This window comes from Prinia subflava, chromosome 3 (assembly GCF_021018805.1).
Source record: "Prinia subflava isolate CZ2003 ecotype Zambia chromosome 3, Cam_Psub_1.2, whole genome shotgun sequence".
In the NCBI taxonomy this organism is placed as follows: domain Eukaryota; kingdom Metazoa; phylum Chordata; class Aves; order Passeriformes; family Cisticolidae; genus Prinia; species Prinia subflava.
Genome location: NC_086249.1, coordinates 47132091 through 47153044, shown reverse-complemented (window position 1 = coordinate 47153044; position 20954 = coordinate 47132091).

Below are 20954 nucleotides of genomic sequence, written 5' to 3'. Positions count from 1 at the left end.
GTGCGCGCCAGCTCTCGCCATCCCTACGCATCCATGCAGAGATGGACTTTGAAGGCTGGGCAGGGGCTTCATAGGGAGAATCAGAGCAGGCGGATGCATTGCAAAACAGCAAAGGTGCGGTCATCTGAAAGAAGCAGCAGTGCCATGGCTGAGGCTGTGCAAGACACACAGATCAGTTTCCAGAGCTCTCTGTCACACTTTCCTTTCTCTCTGGCCCTGTGTTGCTGAGATATTTGTCAACAGAATGGAAATGATACTGTTCCCAAGGAGAAATTGAATTTAATATTAATGCTATCTCCTGTGGAAAAGCGAGAGTGAGTCAGAGCTGAGTAGAGTTTGTTTTATATATGAAGTCTTTCATTCTGGAGAGTAACTCAGAGCACAGAGCTGTGAATTTAATGCTACCAGCTTGGGAAGCTGGTAGGCAAGCACAGCAGGCTTTGTCCATTAAGCAGCAACGTGCATTGCTGTAGTCATTAGAAACAGTTTCACTAACAAAGAAATAAGGGTAAAATGCTCATCAAAGGCTTTCTCAGTGCACAGTATTTGATAAGTTCCACAAGAAGCATTGAATACACCCTGGGCTGAAAATGTTTAGTGTCACCTTGCTTTAAATGGACTCTGCTTTGTCTTTCCAGCCTTCTTCATATTTTATATTTTATATTTTATATTTTATATTTTATATTTTATATTTTATATTTTATATTTTATATTTTATATTTTATATTTTATATTTTATATTTTATATTTTATATTTTATATTTTATATTTATTTTATTTATCTTCTTCCTCAAAATGAAACTTTCATTAGCACTGACTCCTATGTTCATGCTGCCCTTATTTCCAAACAAGGTAATATAACACAATTTATAATGCAAAGATTCGGTAATACAAAGCTCAAAAAGAGCTTTGTCTGTTTTTAAAGTAAACTCTGCCTTCCCTTTGAGCCTTTTCTATTATGTCTCATTGGATGTGTCCCATGTCCTGTCATGTCCTGATAACTTGCCTTAGTAGATGCTGTTGTAAGTAGCTGGTGCTTCCCTGCACTTTGATTTTCTCTGGGAAAGGAGATTAGCTGCTGAAGGAACCCTGCATATCTCTGACACTGCTGTATGGATGTCCTGGCAAGTGGAAGGCCGGGGTTACTTCTGTTCTGCTCTGAGATGCAGCATTCCCTGTTTGTGGCCAGGCATGGAAGGCGTAAGAGGAAGGAGGAGAGAAAGGATAGCAGAGCTGCAGAAAAATATGGTGTTTTGTTGATGCTTGCAGGATCCAAGGCAGATGGTCAGTCACAGATGGATGCCTTGGGCTGACAGGTCAGCCACAACAGCTATTGCTCTGGTTGCTGGCTCCCTTCCCCAGTTAACTGTGTGGCCTGGTCTGCTCTCTCTCTCTCCCTCTCTCTCCTTTTTACAGATTTTTCCCAGTCTGGACAGCTAGCTGTGGATGGCTCCTGATATTTCAGCCTTTTGGCTGCAGCAGTCAGTCTTAAGATGGCTGAAAAGTTGAGTGCAAGATGGAGAGAAAAGGCAGATGATGAAGGAGGAGCTTTGAGGGAAGGGCACACAGAAGGATTACATGGCACACAGAAAGACTGATTTCTGGGTCCTTGCCCATGTAATGGATGTGATTGGGAAGGTGCCAGTGGGGATCTCATGGAGCCATTGTGGTTCCTATGTCCAATGAGGTTGTGATACTGCAGTGCAGTAGATGCAGGTTGGCTTGTGCCCTTTTCTCCTTTCTCCAAACCCTTCTTCCCTCCCTCATCCACTTGTCTTTTTCTCTTTTTTTCTAAAAGGCAAAAATGGACACAGGCTCATTCTTTAATTATCTTATCTCATGACTCCTGATGAATCTTTTTATAAACTCATTTCTGACTCCAAAAAATCTCTACACGTTTTCTGGGCTTTTCTAGCTCGAGGATTTTATTGCTGTAGTTCAGTATCCGTCTCTTCCTTTTTGCATCTTTGCCATTTATGATCAGTGTTCAAGACTAACAGAATATTTATAAATCTGGTGTGCACTTCCCAAGCTACTATTCCTAACTAGTGTAAGGCAACAAAGACTCAGTCATTACTGTGCTTGCCCGTAGGGACCCAACAACTGAATTTAAGGAATCCTCAGCTTTACTCACATTAACAAAAACTGGCAAAAATACTTTACTGCTTCCTTTCTTCCCCATCCCTGGACTCTTAGTCCCCAGAAAGTTAAAAGCTGCACTGTCATGTCACGACACATTGAGTCTTTGAGCTGCTGTTTTTCAGGCTGTTGCCATCTGCCACTCAAAAGCACCAACAGGAGGTAACAAAGGGGGTCTCTAACAAGCATTGCATCATGAAGGCATGCTCTTAGTGATCTTAAATGGTTAAAATGTTCCAATGTATCTCTCAGTCTATGGTTTTCTTCCTTACTTTTATTTCATGCTTCATTTAATAAAATTTCCTGCAAGAGAAAGAGGAACAACAACAACAAAAGAACAAACCCTTTCAAAGCCATGTGAAATTACTTCTGAATTGGATACAAATTCAGTCCTATTGTTCATAAATTGCTATGTGCAGCCTTTCTGTGACAGGTCCTAAGGCAAGGGCAGAAGTGCTATCTCTACAGCACCATGAAGCTTTATGACAGCAAACCTGTGAGGGAAACACATTGCCACTGATCCAAAGCTCAGCTTCCAGTGGCAGAGCTCACTGGGGAAGTGCCTGCTGGTGACAACATGAGAGCCAGTAACCTAAAGGAATCGGAGCCTGGAAGATAAAGCTGGGGTTGGAGCGGGTGATGAGGGGAGGCTTATGGGCTGTGCAGTCACCACACATACACACACAGACCCAGGGGCTGGGAGGACCTCTGGGAGCTTATGGATATGAGCCCTCTGTGCCCTTCCCAGCAGAGTTAATGCCAACACTGACAGGGACAGATAATGCTTCCTGCACACAAGGGAATGCTGCTGCTTTCACTGATCTCAGGAGTAGGGCCACAGCACCAGGACTCTGACTGCCTACAGAAAGCTCAGCAGCTCCAGCTTTTAACTATGAATGGTACCTTCATGCTCCATCATTCACTCTTGGCAAAGGCCAGCCAAGTTTACAGCCTTCTGCTGCTTTAACCAGAGCTGCTGGGTCTGTGGTTGAGCCAGCTTTCATGTGCTGCTGGATGCTTCTTCTGAACAAGCTCTTTAGCACTCCTAGGGGTACGTGGCCTTGTGATGGGGACAGCAGCAATGGACCGCATGTGTCTTCCTCTTACAGTAGAATTATTTTCATCTCCTAGCTTCTCTCTGGCCATCACTTTCAGCTGGAGCCTCTATTTCTGGTGGATATAAAATTAAAGTGATATAAACCAGTATTGTTTTCATTTGTCCTATCAACATCCAGGAATCAATGTAAATTAAGTCCTTCCAGGTGCACATGGTATTCTCCATGTAATCATTAAAATGTGTTCCTTCTCAAAAAACACCACCAACAAAAAAGAATCTGGGTTGGTTTTTTGACCTGTGTGTTGATATGAGTGATAGGAGCAAAGACAGATTTGTGATAGGCATAGTCCAGAAATGGGCTGCTACAAAAGACAGCATAAAACTGTTCCCATCTGTCCATGGCAATGATTTAGACTGAGATTTTTAAAGACACACCTGATGTAGTGAGGTGCCTGAAGCCAGAATGCTTTTCAGGTTTCCAGACTTTAATGTGGGATGAAAAGCACCATTGTGTGGCCCACATTTGAAATATTTAACTTTCTGAGGGTTTTGTTGAGCAGCTTCATTTATTTTTGAAGAAAAATGATTTGAGATAATTTCCCTGTGTTTTTACTTTCTCTCTGCTCTCCCAATGAGCTGTACCTGTAGAAGTAGTATGTCTGTATTCACTCCCATTTCAGAGTGTTCCATGTGAGTCATTATGTCTGCCTCAGCCTGGCAGATACTTAGATGAGGTAACAGGCTATTCTGCTCCTCCCTGCTCTGAAGAACTTCCATCTCTTTAACAACAACTTAAAAACCAGGTTTCTACCTGAAACAAGCCAGGAACAAATAAGACTCTTCATTCAACTTCTCCAGCCTTAGGACATCAGTGATCTTATTCTATGTTTAGACTTCTTGAAAAACACATCAGCCTAACTAATGCTCTTGAAAAATGCAAAGAAACCCTGCTCTTTGGACGGGTTTCAAACCTTCTTTCAGGTGTAGGATGTGCCCTCAATAGACTATTTCCCAGAGAAAGAGAGAAAGCAGAGGATGTTCCTGGCAGAAGTGTAGTGCTTAAGCAACACAAAACCAGCACTGCTGATGCCTTTCCCTGCTACTGCTGTTGAACTCTTACATAAGGGTTGCCCTAGATGTCAGTTTTTCTGCAAACTGTACTGGCCTAACTACAGTTATCATAAAGGTTCCATCTATGCTGTTTTTCAGAGGAAAATTTAGTTTCTTGAGGGAATCCTTTGACTTGAAAAGTGTAACCTTAGTTTTGAAGGCAAAATAAAGTATGATATCCTATTAATCCACTATCCTCCCAACCCCCCTGCCCTGTTTCTTTCAAAAAATATGTAGCCTTCAGTCAAAAAAGAGACCCAACTGTTTTAAATTGAATAATAAATATTTTCCAAAAGGAATAAAGAAATTCTTACAAGTTCAAATAATATTGTATTTGGTAAACCCACCCCCTTGCCCCGAACTAAGACAGGAACGTGTGCAAGAGTACACTCATGTATTCATGAATTAACAACCTGATAAAAATATTTACTTGCATTGACTTTGATTCAATTAGAGATTTGTTCTAATTATCCAGCAGAAATTAATTAGCTTGCCGTATTAGACACTAAACACAATAAATTCAATCATTCATTCCATCAACTAGAATAACTCACAGGGGGAAATCGTGTGAATTGCCAAACACCCTATTCAGTCTGGAAAGGGGTGCAGTCTGCCCAGTGCCTCGCAGGATGAAGCCTTCTGCATGCTCCCCTCCTGTGGGTTTGCTCTGTGGCTCCCAGCCCTTGCAGGGATCACGGAGACGTGAAGGGATAATGAAGTCTCTGTCTATACAATTATAATGGATTGCTGAAAGTAACAGAGTTGCTGTAAATAAATCATTATATCAGGCTCATTTAGCCTGATTCTTACTCTCAGATGGCTTGTAATAGAGTCCTGTCTCTGAAAGTCAGCCATTCCTTTGCAATTAGATTAATCTCTAATCAAAAATGGAAGCTATCCTTCCAGCTTTCAACTGCTCTTGGAAATACCATGTTAGGCTCAAGCTCCAAAGCTGAATTGATCCATTTATTCAAATTTTAAAATTACCCATCTGCAAATATTTAAATGCTCCAACTATTAATTAAAACCTGAAATGACGTCTAGTGAGGTACAGTGTCCACATTAACCCAGACATCATAGCCCTAGAAGAGCTCCTTTCACCTCCTGTCTCTTGGCACCACACCTTCCAACTTCCTCAAAAGCTCCATTCAGTAGGGAGTTTACAGCAATTGCATCTCTGCAAGATGCAGTTGTCCCTTTTCATAAAGCTTGAAGGGATGACCAGTCTTGCAGGGACTGTGCAGCCAGACTTGCACCAACAGTTCCTGGGGCAGAGCTCCCTTGTGATAGGACTTTGTGCTCCAGGCCATAGGGAACTTGCTCCTGGCTCAAAAGTCTCTTAAAAGGGATGTTCCTTGTCTGCCTTGCTACCTTGTTTGCAGCCCCAGACTGTACGGTTGCACCTGATGCCTGACTCCCCACCCAGGGGTGCTTGTTGCTGACCTGCTTGGTTTTGTCTCCTTTGGGTCTCAAATTGCTTGCATGGATAGAGAAAGAAGAATTTTGTGTTTTGTATCTGTAAGGTCTCAGGCCACTTCAAATTCAGGACCAAATGCTTATGCAGAGGTGAGTACAATCTCTATCCCCCACTGCCAAGCACACTCACAAAATCCCAGCTTAGTAAATTCATCTTCTGCCAGTGTGTACTTGGCCGGGATACCAAACAACATGCAGTGTGGGTGGATGTAAATAAAATCCCTTTATCATTGCAATCTAGCCATCTCTTGGCAGCCATGGCAACTGAATAACTGTAGTCAGATTTTGTCATCAATGATATAGCATGAAAGTTTATATAACACAGGATATATTTACACCAAGTTCCACACAAGGAAGACAAAAGGTAATATTATATTTACCTAGAGTGTAGTAGAACCAGGTATGTGGGAGAGAAAATATCTAGATATGACCAGATTACATTTGGTAGTTTAATCCCTTTCCTATCTCATAAATAGATCTAGGTGTCAAAATACTATTTGAAATTGTTCCTCAGTGAAATTCATTTCAATGAGCAGCATTCTGTTACAATGAGCAGCATACCGTGGCTCTGTACACACAGTCTCCAAAGCTGCTTTGAAAATATTAAACTGTTTTTCCACCACCATGCCATCTCATGAAATACTGATATCAGCTATACTTCACGTGTACATCTTGATTCCTCAGGGGATGACTACAGAGAGGAAGAAACATATGCCTAGGGACAAGGAATTTGTGAGAGTAAGTATTATGTGAAGCAGAAGTCTGCTCTGTACAAGGCAGCAACCCAACCCCAGTTTCCGTACAAATATCTTCAGAGGTCTGATCTTTAGGAAGTAGTTTAGCGAGTAGGATCTTTAGCTATTAGCTAGACACTGGTAAGGGGATAATATTAAGCAAAAAATCTCTTTTTTTTCCTGTTCCCCAAAATATAATGCATTGCATAGAAAGGAACAACTTAAACAAACCTTCCCTCTTTCTAACTATAATAGGCATATATAAAAGTGAATATAAACTAGAAATATTACTGTAATCACAAGCTGAAATTTTGTCAAGCATAGCAAAATGGTTTTGCAACTTAATTTTGCTACTTCATTGCAACATGTCTCTTGTTAGAGTCCAGTTAGTCATGACTATAACTATTCAGCATATGGAACTAATTAATGTAGCAATTAAGTGGCATCATGCAGTAGATTTCAGTAAAGTGTTCACAGTATGCTAATGTTTTTACGTACCTGTAGAAGTGTGGTCCAAGAAAACTTCTCTGAGCAAAACCATGTCGGACCTGATGCTGCAGGGTGGGAATATGGCTCTGTCCCTTCTGATATAGCAACCACAGACTAGGAAATATCTTGCCTCTGGTGAGAAGAGGTCTTCCCAGCTGAATAAAACAGGAGCTCCCAAGGTGCTCAGCAATATCCTTTTAATTCTTTCCCCAGTCTCCTGGTCTCAAGTGTAAAGCCTCAGTGTAGCTCCCGTAAGGATGAGGTGCAAACAGATCATGAGGGAACATGCTGCTACATGAAGAAACAAGAAAACAACACCTGAGCCAGAGTACAAAAGTGAAGAAAACTCTCAGCTCTCCATAACACGGCCAGGACCTCACACAAATCCAGGCTGCTAACTTCCAGGATAATTCAGTGAATATCTCATGGTTAAAATCTCCCTTAAAAGCTGATTACAAATGCAAATCTATTGAATCCACAAGACCTTACTCTCTGCTGTGTCACAGTAATTTATACACCTCTGACATCACTATTACAACAATAAACCAGATCCATCATATTTGTATGAAAACCAATAATGTACATTGGAACTAAGAGATTTAACAGAACAATATGTTTCAACAAAACAACTGTTTCAATCTAGCAGAAGCAGCAGGAAATAATTTCATTTTATTTTAGAAAACTCTTTCTATTAAAAACATTTTAAAACTCATAACAATTTGAGTAAATGTGAAGGGAACTCTTTAGTCAGAACTCAGAAAATGAGAAAATGGATGATTTAAGTCACAGAACTTATAAACTTGGCCTTCTTGAAGTTACCAAAGCTAGCAGAGAGTCTGATGATAAAAGGGATAATTTAGAAGACTAAGAAAATGTAGAATAAAAAGCAGGGACAAAAGCTACATTAAAGCAGTTATCACTCAACTTGCTGCTGTGCAACATATTAATATATCATAAACTTTACCTGCAGTTTTGTGAATTTAGCAAAAACTAAAGGAGGCAATTCTGAAATATTCAGATCAAATTGATACATCGGAGACTTGAATATTTGATCTGGGCATTACTTTAAAACCAGAAATAGTGTTGTGGGGTCCAGGATGATCTCTGGTTTCAGTGAAAGGCTGGATGCAGACCTTGTGCCACATGCAGTGCCTGTCCTACCCCAGTGGCCTCCCATCACATCTGGAATATCATGTCTGCACATCATCTTGACCACAGGCTGGAGGTTGCACAGCCATCCCTGTCGGGCTCAGGGCCTGGTGCTGGCCATGTTGTAATGACAGACAGGCAGGATACGTGTGCTGAAAGACATCCAAGTCTTAAAGTTAGGAGTGACTGAGTTGGACTTGTAACCAGCTGTTGGCCTCTGGCTGCCTCTGTAGTCAATGGAGCAAGATGGAGATTGGGACTGCCTGTGGCTAACTGTGGACATGATGGCTGGATTGTGACAGCCTTTCTCACATCCACTGAGTTCTTACCTCTGCTGGTTACAAAGGGTCTGGCAGCCTTGTCTGCTACCCCTGTAAGTCATTCATTGTTCTCCTGACAATGAAGGATGACTTAACAGCCATCACCCGGCATCAGTCTGACTTTGGTACGAAGACAAGTGGTCTGAACATGGTCCATATCTATGCTGAAATAAAATAGAAAAGGTTTAGGTGCTGTACCTCAAGCCAAATAGGGTGGACAATGTCCACAGTGCCTTGCACAGGACCCTATAGAGCAGCCTTGTTTGGGAGAGAGCTGGCTGAGACAAATTGTCAGATGAGCCATTTGGATGATCAAAGATACAACATTTGACCTTGTTCCCTGATAACACAGACCCATAAAATCTAATCAGTTATGCAACACAGCCTACAGACTGATGTAATGTTCCCTGTAGGAAAAAGGGGAGAAAAAGTCAGATCTACCTGAGAAGGTCAAAGTCTGCATTCTAAACACTACCTTATGATACAGCTTACAGTATTTATTAACACCTCTATAAATATTGAGAGATTCTCACACAATCAAGATGGTTTCAGTAGCACTTACATTATGAAAGACATCTCTCAAGCTTTACAGAAAACCATGACCTTGCCTTGCAGACTTCTACTTTTTTGTGCTAATGGACAGATAGGTTTTTTAATTCCACCTGCTCCCTTTTACAGGAAGCTATGTTTGCTATACTGCAAAAGAGCTAATGAAGGCATTCCTATAACTAATTCTGAGCTAAAGGGATGAGCCAGATGACTCAGAGGCTTTGGTTGCTGCAATTTTGTTAAGCTGATCAATGGCAACATCTGTTTCTTGAGTGTGTGAGGCAGGAAATATTTTCTTTCCTTTTTTAGTTATCAAAATTATTTAAAAGAGGAGGGGGGAGCTGGAGAGTTGGCTCCATGGTGCCACAGCTACAATATTACTGGCACTTCAAGTATTTCATCTGAAGATTGTTCATGTTTTTATAATAATCAGTGAAGGCCAGATCACTGTGGGTATACCTGGAGAGAAACATTGACAGTTCCACAAACATTTTCCATCTGATGAACTTTCATCCAACATGGAAGTAAGTGGTCTATCTCCTAGTTTGAAGAACAGGCAAATTCTCCTGTAGTTTTAACTGTGAATTGACACAGAAGTCATATCCCTTTCTCAAACCATGTCTACTTCTACCTGCTTCAGAGGAGAGGGTACAGACAGTGAGGATGCAGAGGCTGATGCTATTGGGTTTGAAAGCAGCATTGCACAGGACCTCCTTCAGTGACAGCCATGCAGATCTAGTCCCAGTCCTGCCCTGAGTGTCTAATACAGACAGGTCCCCCAGTCCTCAAGTAAGAGGCAGACAGAGAACTTCTTTCTTATAAATAAATGAAAATGTTGACACAAACAGATCCAGTGTGACTACTCAAGGAATAGTTCATGTGTGTGAGAAGGAAATCCATAGTTCAGCTACATACTGAAAACAAACAGATAAACAGGAGTCCTTCCCAGAAGTATTCTGACCACTCTGCCCGTGAGCACTTGGACTCTTCCAGGTCTTCTTACTGTATGGATAGCAGTGACACATCAAGCACAAGGAAAGGTCCCTTGGTCTGTTTTTACTGAGTGCAGAAACTGCACTGAAAAAAAGGAGCACTAGAAAGTGGTTGAGCGGTAGGAGGGCTTGTCTGGGAGAGATGAGGAAGGACAGGCACACATAAAAATAATCATCCACTTCACTAAAATCCAATCACAGGGCCTCCAGTATTAAGGGAGAGAACAGAAAAGCTGGTATTGGAGGTACGACCAAGAGATGCAGAGCTCTAGCAGATCTGGAACATAATTTTGTCCCTAGTTAGGCAGTCCCAGGGTGTCTTTTGTCACACATACATGGGCCAGCCCCAGAAATGTGAGGCACGATTTCTATTCTTTGCTCCCTTGAAATTCATCCAAAATCCACACTCTCACCCCAGTGCCACAAGAATGTCAGAATCTGTTCTAGGTAGGCGATATTAAGAGCAGAGCTGACAGAATGGGCTCTAAACCTTATTTACCCTTCTCTCACCCATGCCAAACTGTGCCACACAGTAAGATTAGACACATTCCTCCTGATACTGGCTGTAATGAGAAACAAGAAGTAATGAGGTGATTTATTATCCCCTGTCTCTCCCAAAGACCTCAACATGCTTGCTCTGTCCTGTGCTCTTCTGCAGCTGATTTCAGAGGGACAGAACTACTCTTTTGCTGCAGCAAAATATCCTGCCTGTTCCCCAATACAAAGAAATGAGGAGGCGAGGCAAGTCACCAGGTTCTCAGAACTTTCCCTCATAAAAGCAATATATGTGCTTATTGTTCTTCTAGATTACAAAAATTGGAAAGGAGAAGAGAGAACAGTAAATTGCACAGTGCATTTTATGGAATGGAAAACGCAGCAGGACTGCTGCAGTGAAGTTCGTGTAGCCCATAAACATGTCACGGCTTGATGGAGTGCACCACAGTCACTCAAATGAGTCAAGATTCCCCCAAGAGGACTTTGCACAGAGTTCAGCATGATTTACCAAATTTGATGGAGAACGAAGGACTGTGGATTGGCTTCAGTGGCTAACTATCCCCTGGCTTCAGACACTCCATCTCAACAGCTAACAGTCTTCTGCACTCCCAGGGGCCCCAAAGTCTTGGAGTAAGAGTCCTGTTCTGCCAAACATTGTACAGACAGAAATGAACAAACAAACCTTGTCCTGAAGACATCATGAGGCTATCTTCAAATTTTTTTCTATGCTTTAAACAATGTGCCTAAACAGGATCTAAGGAAGGGATGAGATACTTAATCTAGAATTTAGAACTTGTTCAGGAGAGATTAGATTCTTAGGCTTTCATGCTGGAATGCTTTCTTCACTCTTGATCCTCTTGATTTCTTTGAGGCTCCTGGTGAAATAAAGGTATAATAGATCCAGGTCATGCTGCTGAAAGGCAGGACCAGTGTCCCTGGTGATATTGCTAGTACTGCTGATCATACAAGCAGTAGCAGGATAGCCAGGCTGGTCTTGCTGTGTAGGCAGCTCTCTAAAAAAGTGTTGTTGGTACAACCTTGGTATGGTGCAAAGTTGAATTGGTGTTTATTCTGTCTCACACTGTGTGGGACAAACAAAAGTACGGTGAGCAACTCAGGCTGCCTCCAGCCCACATCTGCCAGGGTCTAACTTCTTATACCACTGATGGAAAAAATGTCACAATAACTTAGGTCAGCCTGGTCCAGTGGCTGCTCGAAGTCATGAAAAATGTCTATGGTGTTTGCTGGGTGAGCCTTTGTAAACCCTGCAGGGTCTGATGATACTGAAAGTGGTCCAGAGTACCTCGCTTAAATGAGGCAAGCACTAGTGTGATGCCAGCTTATAATCACAAATAGTGAAGAAGGCCCAGGGGCCTTCTTCATTAGAAATAAAAGTTCCATAATGTGACTCTGGGAATCCAAACAGTTTTTCATGTACTGATTAAGTTACAATGAAAAGAAACCGAAGTAGCAAGCTTTAATTTCAAAATGACTCACAGAAAAACCCCCAACAGTCCTTCTCTCAATACAGAAGACTATTCTGGGAGACACCCTAAAAATGAATCTGGTATTGCTTGTCTCACCTACAGTGTTTATCTGGTTTGCAAGAAGAAACAGCAGTATTTAAGTAACAGCTAGCTTAGGATACTTCTGTTAATACTGCAGGAAATTATTTTTTAGTCTCTTAAGGCTGTTTCTTTCCTCTGGAAATATCTCAGGCTCAGGCTGGATAAGGGTCTGAGCAACCTGGTCTAGTTGAGGATGTCTCTGCTCATTGAGAGGGGGTCCTTCCAACCCACACAGTTCTATGGATCTGTGACTCTATGTGGCCAACAGGTTTAGTCTGACACCTGATGCTGTTTCTTGCTCTGCAACAAGGATATGAAGGAGAAACCACACATTCCCTGGTTGTGGCTTCCTTAACCCAGCCATGGTTAAGGAGGTTAGTTCATCTGTGTGTGGGGTCTACTTTGACAGACTGACTCTAAGACACACCTGAAATGTGTCACAAGGCCTTGGGAGGACAATTCTGAGCCACCACTGAACAGGCTTGGTCAGAGTGACCAGTCCAGCACAGCGTCAGCACTTGTCCTGGCTCAGTCCCAGCAGAGCTGTGGCTGCATTAGGCTGGGGCTGTGCCCAAAGTAATTAGATCTGCCTCTGAAGTTGAATAAGGAGCTTGGGCTGACTGACAGGGCAATGTAATTATACTTCTTTGGGAGCTTACTCAGGGACCACAACATTAGGCCGAATTGTGTAGCCAAGACATTTCAGAAGTTACTCATTTTGAATTATCTTTGTCAAGAACTCACAAGGGAGAGATTTAGTGCTGCAGTTGTAGGTTGCATCCATCTCTCCCTCCTGCTTCTGTTAGCAATGTCTCCTGTGGTGTTTTCCCTCCTAGTCCCAAAACATATAGTGCAGCCACATGAGCCTTACAACCCCTGCAAGCTCCAGTCTCCGTCTGGAGACGTGACTCTTTCAGAGGGCATCTGACACATCTTCCCATTCAGCCTTGGAAAAGAGCTTACTCCAGCCATTTTCAGGATTGCAGAAAGGGGAGATACATCATTAAAGAAATGAAAATGAATAGTGTCAAGCACAATGGAATGGGGTTAGGTTAATGATATTGGAAGGTCATTATTAATTTTTACTGCCTTTTCAGAGTTCTTCTACTTTTCCAAAGCAGCTTAGATACGTTACTGTGATAAGCACAGCATAAATGGTCAGTCAGACAGACACTGTACCCTCACCTTATTACGTGTGACTGAGACTGCAAACAGCTCAGATCAATCTCAGAGATATTAAATTAGAGCTGAATCTCACTCCACCTCCCATACAAAATGAGCTGAGCTAAGTCTGAGATAATGCCCATATCAAGAGATATTACAAACCATATTCTATTGGGTGAAGATTTATTTTTAGTTTTTCCACAGAATATTTCTGGTTATATGACAATAGGAAAGAAGAGAAATTTTCAACATTAGAAATGCATTGAATCTGTACATGCATTATGTAGCAGATAGGGGTTCTGTCTTTAAGACAGGACCAAATAATGATTCTTGCATAATGTAGCTATATGACAACTAAAAAGAAGCCCCAGGTTGAAATGGGAAGCAGAGAATATTACAGAATCACAATAACAAGGTCATTTGAAAATGAGGGCAAGTAAGTAAGCAACTAAAGGAAAGAAAATTAGATATAATGAAAAGAAAGGAAACATTCATTATGGGGTGGGTGCAGAGCAAGGAATAAGTTAGATTCCTAAACTAAATTGGTGCATGCAGGCAATTTTCTCTCTCTGCAGGTTTGAAAAGGCTTCTCCCATTCCCCACGCTGTTACTGCAGCTCTTAGGGGCATGAAAGGATCTTGCACCATAAGCACTGAGCTGACCATCATTGTCATTGTCATGACAATGGAATTGGTTTAGGCCATCTCCAGTGGTTTCATGTTCATGTTCTGTCTACCCCTGTAATTACAAATAGAGCGGAGACAGGCTATAGCTAACAGGCTGTCCTAGGACCACCCAAACTGTCTATTATTAAAATCTCTTTGGCATATTTTTGTCTTTTTGTTCTACTATTTCCCCAACATTTTCTGGACACAGATGGGGTGAGGGACAGCTTGAATATGTGCACACCTTTCTGACAAGTGAGGGGAAAGGTTTGCTGTAGGGACATGAATTGCACTGTGGTACTTGGCCTCAGGACCAGAGTGTTCCTCAGTCTGTTTTATTGGTAGTGCAAAATGAAGCCTTTGAGTATCATAGAGGTCAAATAAGGTACCCGAAGGCAGGAAAAAAAGAGAATTGTAGTTATTCTTCTTAAACAGGGAAAAGATCAGTCAACATCAATTCCTGGAAAAAAACCCAGACCAAATAAATGACTACATTATGTATAAGGGTAACAAGAAAATAAATAGTCCGCTGGGATTCATCAAAATCAGATTGAGTTATACCAATTTAGCTTCTCTCTATACCAAGATCTTAGAGTTGAAGCAGTTAATTTAACATATTTTTATCTGAACACTGTCTCATTTAGCTTTCTCATTAAAAAATCTACATGACTTTCCATCCTACACTTGACTGTCGATTAGCAGAAAATGCTCAATAACTGCATTCTGGAGGAGCATCATCTGGTTTGATTTCATACCAGAGAAAATCAGGTTATGCACTTCAAGACTGCTCTTTAATACAAAATAAAACATGTTATGTGGGGATAAAGTCAACCACTTCAAAAGTATTCTTGTAACAACTGAAATAATGTACATGTATACTGCTGGGCATCATAAACTGAAACATAGTTTCCATTGAAAAATGAGAGCAATCAGATCGAGTTTTACATGCAGAGGAAAACTTCCAAGGCACACTATTTTGTTCCACTTTTTGTAAGAGCTTATCTGAAGCTGTCTGTTTAGTTCTGGGTATCAGAAAGAGAAACAAGAGACAGTAATAGAAGAAAGTGATATTGAAAGTATGACCACTTGGGAAAGATTAAAGGACTTGAGATTGTTTAACTTAAACACTGACTGGGGACATGACAACAGACCACAAGCATTTTTAGAGAGAAGAGAATAATCTGTCCCTTCTTCCCATAACAGATAGCACAAACAAGAATAACAGGAAACATCTCCTAAATCTATGCATAGGGAAGCACATGCACAGATTGCCTGTGGAGATATGGCAGTCTCTATCAAGGAGGATCAGTAGCAATTAGACATGCAGGAGGTATAAATGGCCCCTCCTTAGGCTACGTGGACAGATCAAGGCAGCTTCTGTTCTTTCCAATACAGTTTTTCTGTGACTCTGTGCTGACTCCTCCTGACTTAGTAGAATGTTCTTTTTCCCACATGTCCTTGTTTCAAGCAGTGGAGAGCAGAATGGTTTTTGTCACAGAACAGCTTAGGATGTTTTCACAGGTTACAGTCTGAAGCTGTTAAGGTAAAATTGTCCCTAGGAATCCACCTTGCACATCTGTCTTCTGTGGAGGTCCCACTCCTCTTGCCACTGCTATGGGATGGAAGAAATGTTTTCTTTCTCTTCAGATCATGATTTCAAATAAATGTGGTTGTGCTCAGCTAGGAGAGATCATGGAAGTGCAGATCACATGCAAAAATAGAATTTTAGGTGCCTAGGAAAATATGTTGCATGTTTATTTGGGCCTTTTGAGGAAGTGTTGAGAAGATTGTGATGAACACTGGAACCTGCATATGCTGTTCTCAAGCTTCTGTGCTTCTGTCAGGTGCCTTCAATAGAAGAGCATAAGCACAGCAGAGAGTAAAAAAAGTAGAGGTAACTGTAATCACCAGTTGCAGTGGCATATCCTCAGGGAAAACAAAACAAGCACCTGACCTCTGACTGCAGTCCTTATATAGAACAGGATACTATCTGGATTAATCTAGTACTAACTAGCTGTTAAATTCATAATCTTTATGTACAAACCCAGTGTATATGCAAACTCCAAAGAGGAAATGTGGATCACTGTGGATCTGCATGGTTCCACACCTTCCTCTCTAATTTGGCACAAGTGGCAACAAAAGGATGCCTTTTCTAAGCCTGCTGCAGGAGGACATGGGCTTGAGCAGATGCTTAGGAGCTCAGAGCACTTTGCCCCTTGCAGAATGAATGCCAGACTTCTCACACATGAGAGGTAGTTGCTCTTCAGGAAAAAAGTGACATTTAGTGCTAAGTCAAGAGAAACCAAATGGCATAAGCAGTGCTGTATTACTGTGTTGATGACTAGATGTGCAGTGACATTTAGAAAATGAGCACTGGCTTTTTAGTGCTCTGCAAATTCCAAACCTGATTCTTTAAAGCCTCCATGCACAGAATTCTCACTGGCTTGTGTATATGGTGGACTAGTCAGGTCAAACCCTGAATATTAAATAATCACTTGTCACTCCTGATGTTGCTGCTAGAGCTGGTTTAATATTGTTTTGTTTAGGCAGAAACCATTCAAAACCTTTTTGTACTCTGGGTTTTATTGAACTGAGAAGACTAATATTTATAAAGCAATTTTTCCAGAAGGGAAACCCTCAGTCTTTTTCACCCCTCAAGAAACCCCCCAAATCTGAAGCATGCATAACACTGGCAAAATCTACCAACAAAGTAACCACTGAAACAAATAGTCAGTCTTAAAAAGAATATGAGGCCATTCCAAAACAATTTCTTTTGAGACAGTCTAGACAGTGTGGCGGCAATAACATGGAGAATTTAGCTTTCCCAAGCTGCAACATTTTTTTTTTAGCAGCTAAAAAGCTCTATAGACAAGGAGAACATACAGCCAAGTTTTATTTTGTCGGTGCTGTTAATTTTTTATACACAGTGAAATAAATTGTGAGGCAGTAGGTGTTAGTGAAGCCTGAACACAATGAACTGGAGAGGTAGGGAAACTGTCTCCTGGCCTCCAGGACTCTGCAGTTTAACTCTGTGATCCATCCACTGATAAGCCCAGCTGAAATCAACTTCTGCTGAAGGCAAGATTTGACTGTCCCTAAAGGAGAAACTCCAGAAACTGTAGTGAACACTTTATTTGCTCCCCAGGGAAAATCTATTGAGAACCTGTAGCTGTGACATGACTCATCTACTCACAATGTATGAGGGGCTCGAAATTCCTGCATTCCATGAAAATAGGGCATGTTCCCTAAGTATGTGGAAAACAGACACAGTGGTTTTCCATCAGGCAAAATGGAAATGCAGGGATAAGAATGAATGTTGATTTCTAGAAAACTAGGGGACTGCAAATATAATTGACTGAGAGCACACAGAAGCAGTACATCTTTATGTAGTGGTTGATACACCTATGAAATTGATTTTTTTTAATAGAGTTTAACACATGTAAACAGTCTATAGGGTGAATTCTTATTAGTTCGAAACTTGATCACTAAAAGATGAATAGTCAATCAGTAGAAACACTACAGGACCAGACAGCATTACATGAATGGCAGATGGCCTGAACAGCCTTGCAAACTTTATGAAAGTTGTTTCCCATCTGAATGAAAATGAAGAGAAAATGTAATGAAATGAGGTTGCTTTTTCACAGTCTATGGGTTGTATCCAGCTCTTGCTGAAGTTGATGATGGTTTGTTCCATATATAGTAGCCACCTGCTGTAAATGGTTAGCTGAATTTCAATTTTAGCTATATGTTAGGGAAGAATCTGGGAAGAATGTGGCTCAAGGTTTTCTTTAGAGCAAGGCATTCAGTCTAACTTGCCAGCCCTACAGAAAAGACAGCTAATTCATATTTCTGGAGTTTTATTTCCTTCAGGGTGATAATGCATCTGCTCCTATGTGCTTGCTCAGCACATTATTACCCTGGCTTGGCTGGTGTCCCTGGGCAGTGCCCTCTGACAGATGGCATTAGTAATATTAATGATGAGAAAGAAGGATCACTACTGGCATTAGCTTCCTGTTCTGTGGAGAGCCTGAAGGCCTGCAAAGGGCTGGAAGGAGTAGAGGGCACTGGTACTCTCTTTCCTCTGGGTCAGGATTAAAGCTACTGAGGAGAATAAAACCTGCCATGTGCTGTGCATGGAGCATAAATCCAGAGAGTTTTAGGTCCTGTCCATTACACCACATTTATTTGTGGTGTAGCAAAAGTAGCAGTACTAGTTGTAATATAAGCAGTTGTAGTAGTAGTAGTAATAGTAGTTGTGGTAGTTATAATAACAAATTATTATAACAAATTAACTGACTGCCCTTTTTCAAGGGAGTTGTTATCGTTTAGGCACAGAAAAAGGAGGTCTGTAGGGAGTATGGGGTCTTTTAGCTCCACCACACTAATTGCCCCAATTACTGTCCTTATTAGTTTGTTTGGCTATTTCATCAATCTGTTTGGCTACAGCTAGAGTTAATGTTTAAGGCAGTTTTTCTGTTGTGTAGTTCCCCTGGCTGGAACTACAATTCACTCCTTCAATTTCTGGAGTATTACCTAAAAGTAGCTTTTGCAGGAGCTTTGAGAATACCTCTACTGAGATATGCATAATACGTTATTTACTAAGAAATTCCTAAAGAGAAAATCCTGACCTTTAAAATAAACTTTACTAGACCTAGGCAAATAGATTTAAAAACATTAGAGCCAGAGCATTTTTATCTACATAAAAAGATTCTTTCTTTTTTTAACAACCAACAGCTGTGCTTCGTGGATAAGCCCCAGCAGAAGAAAACATGTCCATAGCTGTTAGAGCTACTTTAAAAGGCTATTGCCAATACCTAGCTTTGCCGTTTTCTTCCAAATGTTTTGGAGCTTCAAAATAAAATTATTTCTTTTCTAAATATCCTCTGAACTGCAAAACATACCCTTCAGGTTTTCCTCCCTAATTTTCTGTACAGAGGCAAGGTCAGCAAACACAAGGCTGCTGTAAACCAGAAATTTTTTCATTTATATGAATGTGGAGTGTCCTCATATTCAAAAATCAAAGACTTTGGTGGTCTGAGTCCTTTTGCTAAACACACTTTCTAGGAAGGCAGTATGGAATTTCACATAGGTTTTGCTGAGGAAGGAGGATGATTGCACTATAGACATTTAAGCTTTGTATGTATCTTGGAAGATGATAGCCATCACATTTAAACATTAATTTTCACTTCATTCCCTGGTGTCAGTTCCCAAGAAGATTCTGATAAGGAGGCTAACAAGAACAGCCCATAATTTACTCTCAAGGAAGCTGAACACTTTACAAATACTGGCACCATCATCAGCATTGACTGCACTGACTGGTAGTGCTGGGGTGAGAGAAATCCATACCACAGCTGACCAGGGACACCATTCACCTTGGGAAAAGTAATTTTAAGTCCTCTTCTGCTGGGCTGTTTGCAGCTTTGCTGCCTTGCAGCTGCATACCATGCCATGGGAATGGTACTGCACACTGTTCAGTGGAGCTTATGTGTTCCATGCACCCCTACTTCACTCCAAATCATGTTGTCTCCCATTCAAGGATGCTGCCACTCAGGCCCTGCCTTTGCTCCCCAGAAAAGAGGAGCTTTACCCACCCTGTTTCATTGTGACTTGTACGCAGCTGAATCTTTGATCAAACTTCATGTTAAAAAAAACCCTCTCTGTATAACTTGAAGCTATCATAGAAGCATGGCAGGTGCAGGGAATGTCCAAGGGACACTATAATTATAAAAGCTGGTTGTGCTTTAGCAACACGCTATGCTGGAATCAGTGCTGCCTGAACCATTGGTGGGATGTTGTGCTTATTTGCGGTTGACTGCCTCATCAATTTTCATTTGGGAACTGAAATGGTATTTGGGGGTGGATATGGTATTAATTAGGAAGGAAACTGGCTGCAATATGCTTGGAGATAAAAAGTCTTTTCTGGTGGGAATCTGGTTTTGTATCCTGTCCAAGTTGTTAAAGATGCATTTTACTGCAAAAGATATTTTTATGCAGTACTGTTAGCTCTCGCTGGAGAACAAGTGAATTAAACATGAAGATGATTGGATTAATGAGGAAAAAAACTGAAAAAGAATTTCTGGCTACAATAGATTCCTAAGGATTAAGCTTTCATTGGTAATGCCTGCTAATTACCCCACGGATAGCTCCCACATCTATGTAAGTAGTTAGGTAGTTCTCATCATCATGGCACTTTACATTATTCATTTGGCCACTCTGAAAGAAGCACAATATCATTATAAAACATTCACAAAGCCATGGATAGTTATAACATCTGTCCTATAGCTCATAACTGCTATTGAAGCACATCTTACACACCAGCAGTAAATAATGGTGAGCAGTTTTCAAAAGTTAGGGAAGAGTTTGACGGCAATTTCTCATTAAGGCTTGTGGCATTGATCAACCTCAGACACCAAAACAGAGCTTATCCGAGCTTTTCAGATGTTTATTTTCCTTCCCAATTGCAAAGCACAGCCTCCTGCAATTGAACTGGCCCTGCTTGGGGTTTCTTGCTCACCGGGCTCTAAGTGTAAATCAGGGCAACACAACTGTAGCAGCAAGGCCAGAAAAGAGAAGTGAAAAATTTGAAAGACGCCTGCTGATTACAGTCAGACATAAATCAATGAAAAACATCACAGGAAAGGAATTAGGGGAAGTGGGGTGGAATGCTGTTTGGGAGAGGAAAAGACAGGTTAAAGGATGTGCTAGGAGACTGAAATTCATCAGAGGCCTTGTAAAACAAAGGAAAGACTAGATTATAGGGGAAAAAAGCAGGAATTGACTGAAGGGTGTGAAAAGGCTGTGTAGAAACTGTAGAGAGCAACTCTAGAAATCAACAGGAAAGTTGAAAGCTGCCAGCAATCCAGGAATTTTAATTCAAAGAGTGAAAGACTAGAACCAGGCTGACTGTCAACATGAAAACTGACATCTGGTCTGCCAAAGAAGAGAAATGAAAGAGGGAGTGGGAATTCCGGAAAAAAAATAAGTTAAACTCATCAAAAGATAGAAAGGGGACTAGTAATTGGATTTGCAAAGACAAGAAAGATAAAA